At 43.3% G+C, this 7,674-nt stretch overlaps 1 non-coding gene across 1 annotated transcript; it reads left to right on the top strand.

The window, feature by feature from the left end:
- Positions 1-3,224: 3,224 nt before the first annotated feature.
- On the top strand, positions 3,225-3,342 carry LOC121862680. The gene has a single exon (XR_006088264.1). It is a non-coding gene; the product is annotated as a 5S ribosomal RNA (ribosomal RNA).
- The last annotated feature ends 4,332 nt before the right edge of the window (positions 3,343-7,674 follow it).

Here is a 7,674-nt window from a genome sequence, read left to right on the forward strand (position 1 = left end):
ACGGGGGCTGTGGAGAGGACGTCGTCTGCATCTGGCGTTGATTCCTCTTGTAGGTGGAGACGGCGTGGACTTGAGATGGCGATGAGTGTATAGCTGAGGCAGCCTCTCTTGTGGCCTCATACGACCTGCAACAGGTGACGAAGTCGGTGAGGGAAGAGGCGGCGTCGAGGGTGAGGAGTTTCTGAAGCAGGTCCTCGTCACGTACACCCATCAGCAAGATCATCTTGAGCTGGATCTCAGCACAGGTTACAGGATCGCCTGTACATAGGTCCACCTCGGCTGCTAGGTCCTTAAGTCGTGCATAGAAGTCTGAGAATGATTCCCCAGAAGCTTGTTTGCAGGATAGCAGTTCCCTACGACGCAGAGCTTCATTGCGGAGGCCACGGAAATGACTCTGCAAGGCGTTTAAAACCTCTGTCACTGACCTGGGGGAGTCAGGGGGGATGGCCAGCGTGTGCTCTAGGAGGCGTTGAACATCGAGGGAAATGCACGATCTTAATTGGATGAGTTGTTTATGAGGGGGCATTCGGTAGAGGTCAGACATAACAGCAAAGTCTTCGAAACGACGTCGCCATTGACGGTATACTTGATATGTTGCATCAGATTGAAGAGGTGGGGGACTGGGAACTGAAGACTTGCTGTGCAGGGGTGTACTCGAGACGGCAGGCGGTGGAGGAGGCACGGAGAGGTCGACGAGAGTTGAGACTGGAACAGGTGGTTGAGAAGACACTGAGGCATACCTAGGGGAGATAGGTGACGTGTGAGGAGGCGTTGTCTGAAGGATAGATGAAGAGGCTGAAGCTGGCGAATTGGTTGTGGCAGCTGGTGAAGTCGTCCTCGTTGCCAGCAATTCCAATAGGTCCAGGAATTTGCGGTTATCAGCTTGGTGTTGTTGTTGAAGTTGAAGGCGGTAAGCTGATTCCTCTGACTGTCTTGACAATTCCTCTTGACGTCGTTTTTCCTCCTCTAATTGACGTCTTTGGGCTTCCTTCTCTTGAGAAACTTGTAGGAAGTGGATTAACCGACGTATATCCTGGCTCCCATCCTTTGAATTTGGCGCGCCCGGCGTGTGAGGCGTGAGGGGGGGTGGGAGGGTCTGTGAGGCGTCGTCTTCCTCATAATCCTCATATAAATTTCCCAGCAAATCGTCGTGGTCAGACATCTCGTGCTTGGTATTGTTGCGATGGGAAAGACAAGGAGAATAAGGTGAAGTGCTATATTTTCGCCAATGGATTTGCTTAAGTGCAGGAACTGGCTGGCAAGTAAAAGAGTACTGACTGTAATATTTGTGAAGTGAGAGGAGGCGGCTAGCGGCGGTGTATTCCTCCGCGCGCCCGGGCGAGATGCTGGTGATGACTCAGTGGAGGGAACGCGGGCAGTGGCTTGCGAGCCTCCGTGGATGGGGGGTGTATGCCGGAAGTGCTGTCTTGGAAACTGGGCTGGAGGCGTGTCTGCTACCTGTAGGGCCGCAGAAACATAGCAAAGAGACATGAAAGGCACTGCACTTCACTTAGGGCACTTCACAAGGTCACAAAGCACTTTAAATCCAGGGGCACTGTGGAGTATATCTTCTGGGCGGGAAACACGAGGCCGGAAACAGACGGGGCCGGCTCTTGAGGCTTGTAAACTGTCGTGTTGGAGCTACTCAAACTGCGCCATGTGGTGTGGTGGATGTAATCCTAGACAAGGTTCTTGAAACTCCAGGGCACGAGCAGTAGGTATATTCAATAAGTGGTACAAGGCTGGGCGTGATAGCCAACCGATACAGGAGCGGTTACTAGGGACCCCGGACCGTAGGTAGGCCGAGGCCGATCTGAGGGAAATTAGCTAGCCAGGCAAGGGGAGTTGCTAGACATTCCTAGGACAATAAATGAGGTCTTCTAATTACTCGACTAGCGCGGTACAGACATAGTACATCGGGACATAGTAAATGAACATAGGCATTAGACATAAGCATGGACATCAGACATGCTATAATAATATGTAGTAATACAGACATGTGAATAAATGGTACAATGAATGGTAACAAGAGTCCTGGTGTCAGGCGTGTTCACATATCTTGGTATGTACATATCTATACAAATAACATATCAAAAGTCTACCACAGTCTTACCACGAGAAAGGTCTAATTTTGAAGATGGTGTCGAATAGCCACCAAATTCTAAAAATGCCTGTTCCTCCTTCATTATTCATCCTAGAGAAGCAATTTTGATGTCTAACCCCATGTTTTGGTGGCCTAGGAATCTGTTTGGCTTGTTAAAAAAGCGGCATGATTACATAATTGTGAAATCCAAGATACAATTTGCTTTGTGTGACTGTTTATTTACATTATTTATTTACTGACTTTATTTACTAATGACCATCACTTTCGCATCTTTTCAGAAGGGAGCTGATGGAATCCACAGTGCGAGTGTGCAAAGAGGGGATGATGGAGTCGTTTCAGCTGGTGAAAAAGCACACATTACATGTCGAAAGAGGTACATCAATCCAAAAGACATTGAAAAAAAAAAAAGAAAGTTGAGCCACCAAAGAGAAGTGCCAGAGTATCATCCAGTCCTTTCAACAGCCAAACGGATTGCCTTTTCTGTGGGACTACAGTAACACCAAGAGGTGCAAGCTTTAGTTATGTAAAGACCGATACGTTTGTGCAGACCATTCTTGATTGTTGTGACAGCCGGTCAGATGAATGGGCCTTCACTGTGAAAGGCAGGATTGAATATTATGGCTGTGATCTACATGCTGCAGACTGTATTTACCATCGCTCTTGCAGTGGTAATTTCCTGTCTGGGCTTAGCATACCACTACAGTTCCAGAATGTCCCAGAGGCAAGCGCAGAAAGTCAGGCCGGCCCAAAAACGAAGATCAGGAGCAGGCATTCATGAACGTTTGCTCTTACCTTGAGAATAATGATGAAGAACAATTGAATTTCACATTTACGAGAAAAAATGAAGGAATTTCTGACAAATACAGATTCTGAACCATATGGAAATCAATACCTCAAAGGACAATTGAAAGACAGTATGGGGACAATGTTCATTTTGCTGAAGGGGAAGGCCTTTATGACATAGTGACACTGAGGGAAAAGACGTCACAGATACTGAGATCTTATTTCAACATCCAAGCAAAGGACGAAGAATCACAAAAAACAGGCGATCATTGAAACAGTGGCACGACTCATTTAAAGTGATTATCAAGTCTAATGTGCCATCCCTTACAGATCAGCATCCAAGGCCATACCACGTTGAAAACACCGCTTCTCGTCCGATCAGCGAAGTTAAGCAACATTGGGTCTGGTTAGTACTTGGATGGGTGACCGCCTGGGAACACCAGATGTTGTTGGCATTAAAAAAAAAAAAAAGTGCAAAGTCACTCAAGCTTGATTCTGCCCTTTCGTTTGTTCCCGACACTCTGCAGATGCTGTTGCATGGTCTTTTCGTGGGAAAGGAGACAAGACGAAAGGTTGCAGGAATAGGACATGCAATTGTCCAGGCAGTTCGACCATGTGCTGTTGAAGCTCCCTTACAAGTTGGCCTTGCAGTGCAGGTACATCATATGTATCGGTCACAGTTCCTGGTGGATACCCTTCATGAAATGGGATTTAGTTCTTATAAAGAAGTCATGTGTTTTGAAAAGAATGCAGCGGATTCAGTTGCTCCAGATTTGTTAGTGGATGACATTGATTTGCTAGACATGACATTTCTTTTCGCCGGGGATAATGTTGACCACAATATCCTTTCTATTGATGGCAGGGGGATCTTCCACGGAATGGGGATCATAGCAGCACTCACCCCAGGGCGAAAGAAGGATCATGTCATTCCAAGGAGAAACGTTACCAACCTTGATTTTTCAGTGAAAAGTAAAATTCCAATCATTGAACATCGCTTCGCTAAACATGTGCCCCAAACCATCATGTTTGAACAACTCCCGGCATTGGTCAGCAGTGATAAGACAATTGATGTACTGTGGGAGCTTTCACTAAACTTCAAGCAGGAAACCCGTGGGTGGCAGGGAATGATGCATATCATTCATCAAGGATTAGAGCACCCACGCCAATCATCAATTGCATTTTTGCCTATGATTGACTTGTACTCTGGGGACAAGACATGCATTCTGTCCACGCTTGATTTCGTTTGTGATCTCGCTACCAAACACCATACTCCGCCCATTATTACGTTTGATCAGCCCCTGTATTGGAAAGCTGCAGAGATCATCATAGATGCACCACAGAGTAGCCACTTGAAAAGTATTGTCTTGATGCTTGGATGTTTTCACACATTCATGAACCTTCTTGGTGCAATAGGCACACTGATGGAAGGCAGAGGCCTCAGGAGCATTATGGAAGTTGTCTATGGTGGAAATGCCATCCAACATATGATGACTGGAAAATCAGTGCAAAGAGCTTTCCGTGGACATTTGCTGGTGGACAGATGTTTCAATCACCTGGTTGTGTCGGATCTGTTGAAGGATAACCCACAGTTCGAGTCAATGGTAGACCAGGTGGTAGACTTTTGATATGTTATTAAGCACACCTGATACAACAATAAACAGTTGAGAAACTTTTTGTAGGAATTGTTTTGGGGTCAAACCATATTTTCAGCCGACTATCTATTAAAATCAGAAACCAACACCTCAGTATTAGACCTTCTTGCTACCTGTTATTCTAAACTCTTCTTCAACACCATAACCAAACCCACTAGAGTAACTGCCACCTCTGCCACTGTGATAGATCATATCTGAACTGACAACACTCCTAACAATCTTGCAAGTGGAATTATTTATAACAATATCTCAGATCACTTCCCAATTTTTGCCATGTATAAAACAGCCACAAGACCTGAAAGGTCTAGTAGAGTCTCAATCCAATACAGAGACTACTGCACCGACAACATGCTCCTTTTTGAAAACAACCTAATGAATGCTAACTGGGATCTTGTCTAAGCTTCCAACAACCCTAACGTGAACAGCTGTAACTTCTCTTGCATCTTCAATGCTTGCTTTGATAAATGCTTCCCGCTCAAGACTAAGTCAGTGAAAACTGTATCCATTTCCAAACCCTATATCACAAGCGAAATTAAGATAATGATAAAAGAAAAACACAAACTCCAAAGGAAATTTGCAAAAAGACTTATAACTTTCGGTGATGCTTACCGAAGTATCAGAAATAGAGTAACTCAAGCAGTCAGAAATGCCAGACATAACTATTATACAAATAAGCTCCAGTCAGCATCAGGCGACAGTAAGAAAACCTGGAATATCATAAATTCTATTCAGAACAGGAAAACACAGCCTTCGGCCCCCCACTCAGCTTTTATGATAAATGATTCAGTTGTAACGGAACCCTCCCCTATTGCCAACCACTTCTGTTAGGTGTTCTGGGTAATAAGTTCTATATACAGGAGAGAACACAAACACCTGTATAGTTTTGTAGGTTCGGTTTACTGGATAAGAGTAATACAAGGGGGTGCACCTCAGCTAGGCTCCTTGTCAACTGCTATAGACGACGTATGGCAAGTGATACATTAGCAGCTTCCATACGTCGCCAGGCACATTAATTAAGCATGTGGGATATGGTAATAACATTGCCACACGCTGCTAGCTAGGCTGAATAAATATAAATAAATGGAGCACATACATAATATACATACATAATACATAATCCAGCATACATAATATACATACAACTTCAATGATTATTTTATTAATGTTGGCAAAAATCTTGCAGAGAGCATCCCTGATCACCATCAGGAACTTAGAGCCTACCTGCAAAACAGACAGCAAAATGAGCTGTTCTTATCCCCTGTCACAGCAGATGAATTACTGGCCATCATAAAAATGTCCAAAGATGCAACAGCAGGCAAAGACAATCTACCAATGAGCATCATTAAGAAAGTAGCCCACTTATTACTACAGGGTACCTGTTCTCCTACACATTTGTAACTCCTCCTTCACTAGTGGTGTCTTTCCAGATAAACTGAAAATTGCTAAAGTTCACCCAGCATATAAAAAATCTGGGGACAAAGGTCTCTTCAAGAATTACCACCCCATATCAGTCCTCCCAGCCTTGAGTAAGATACTGGAGAAGCTAGCATGTAGTAGACTAAATTCCTTCTGCAATGCCAATAACATCTTTACAGACTCCCAGTTTGGATATAAAGCTAGACGGTCGACTGAGAGTGGTCTGCTATCCTTTACTAATGACATCTTAAATTCCTTTGAGGACAGTCAGTTCACAGTCGGTACATTCTTGGACCTCTCTAAAGCCTTCGATACGGTCGGTCGACCATACCATCCTCCTTTCAAAGCTTGAACATTACGGCGTTAGGGGCTTGTCCCACAATTCGTTTACCTCATATCTGTCCAACAGAATGCAGTATGTCTGCTATAACAATCACCAATCTGAGTCCTAGCCAATCTTGTATGGCGTACCCCAAGGTTCCATTCTCGGTCCAGTACTGCTTTTGTTGTACATAAACTACATAGTCCATGCCAGCACACTCATAAAATACAACTTATTTACAGACGATAGTACCCAGTAATCTCTATGCCAGCAACTCAGACCTCCATTCCTTGATGAGAACTATTAACACTGAATTGACTAAAGTCAGGACCTGGGTAATACATAATAAACTGACCTTAAAACTTGAGAAAAACCACTACACGATCTTTCACAGAAGGAAAAACATACCCCCAGACTGAGACCTTCTGTACCTTGGTAATACAGTCCTCAAACGCGAACCACATACAAGGCATTCACAGTAAAGTCAATAAACAGTGAGGTATCATGTATCACACTCGACAGTCACTCACTCTCACAGCAATGAAAGAAATCTATCATGATCTTGTTTACCAACACATTGATACACTGTCACACACTATGGAGGGCCTCTGGCTCTTCAAAAACACAATCTCTGGTTACTGCACAAAAGAGAGTTGTACGGACAATGACCTACTTGAAAAAACAGATCACACAAACGAAAAATTTGCTATATTGAAAATTTTTAAATTCGAAGATATTAACACCTACTGCTGTGCCCTCTTTGTTTACAAATCTATCAATCACTTGCTTGACAATAATTATTTCCAGTTCCGGAATAATCAGAGATACAACTTAAGGCACCCAGAGCTACTAAGACCACCCCCCATGCACTCCTCTCAGTCTCAGACCTCCATAAAATATCATGGTGTGAAGGTGTGGAACAACTTGCCCCCACCCATCCCAGCAAAGGCTATGCTCCCTTCCTTTAAACCATCTCTTAAAAAATATCTATAGTCTAAGTATTAATATTTCTTGTAACACCTACTATATTTACAGTACATGCTTTTATTGTACCATCAAAACCGTTTTATCGGAAATTATCATGTAAATAGATAAGTAATTACCATTGCAATAAACATAATTGCCAACTAGACATAATCCTGACAGCTCTGTCCTCTTGTTCAACCTTATTACTGTACAACCCATGTTGTACTGCTCCCCCATTATACTCATGTTTTTCAAATCCACTGTAATTTATGTACAGTATATATAAATAAATAAATAAATACTGTAAACTAAAAACAACAATAATAAATAAATAAAATAAATAAATATTGAAGTGATAACCGTGGTAACATTATGAGATGTTCTTATTACCACCATGCTATTGTACTATTCCAGATGATACTAAATGTTAC

The sequence above is a fragment of the Homarus americanus genome, unplaced genomic scaffold (assembly GCF_018991925.1).
Source record: "Homarus americanus isolate GMGI-L3 unplaced genomic scaffold, GMGI_Hamer_2.0 scaffold31037, whole genome shotgun sequence".
In the NCBI taxonomy this organism is placed as follows: Eukaryota; Metazoa; Arthropoda; class Malacostraca; order Decapoda; family Nephropidae; genus Homarus; species Homarus americanus.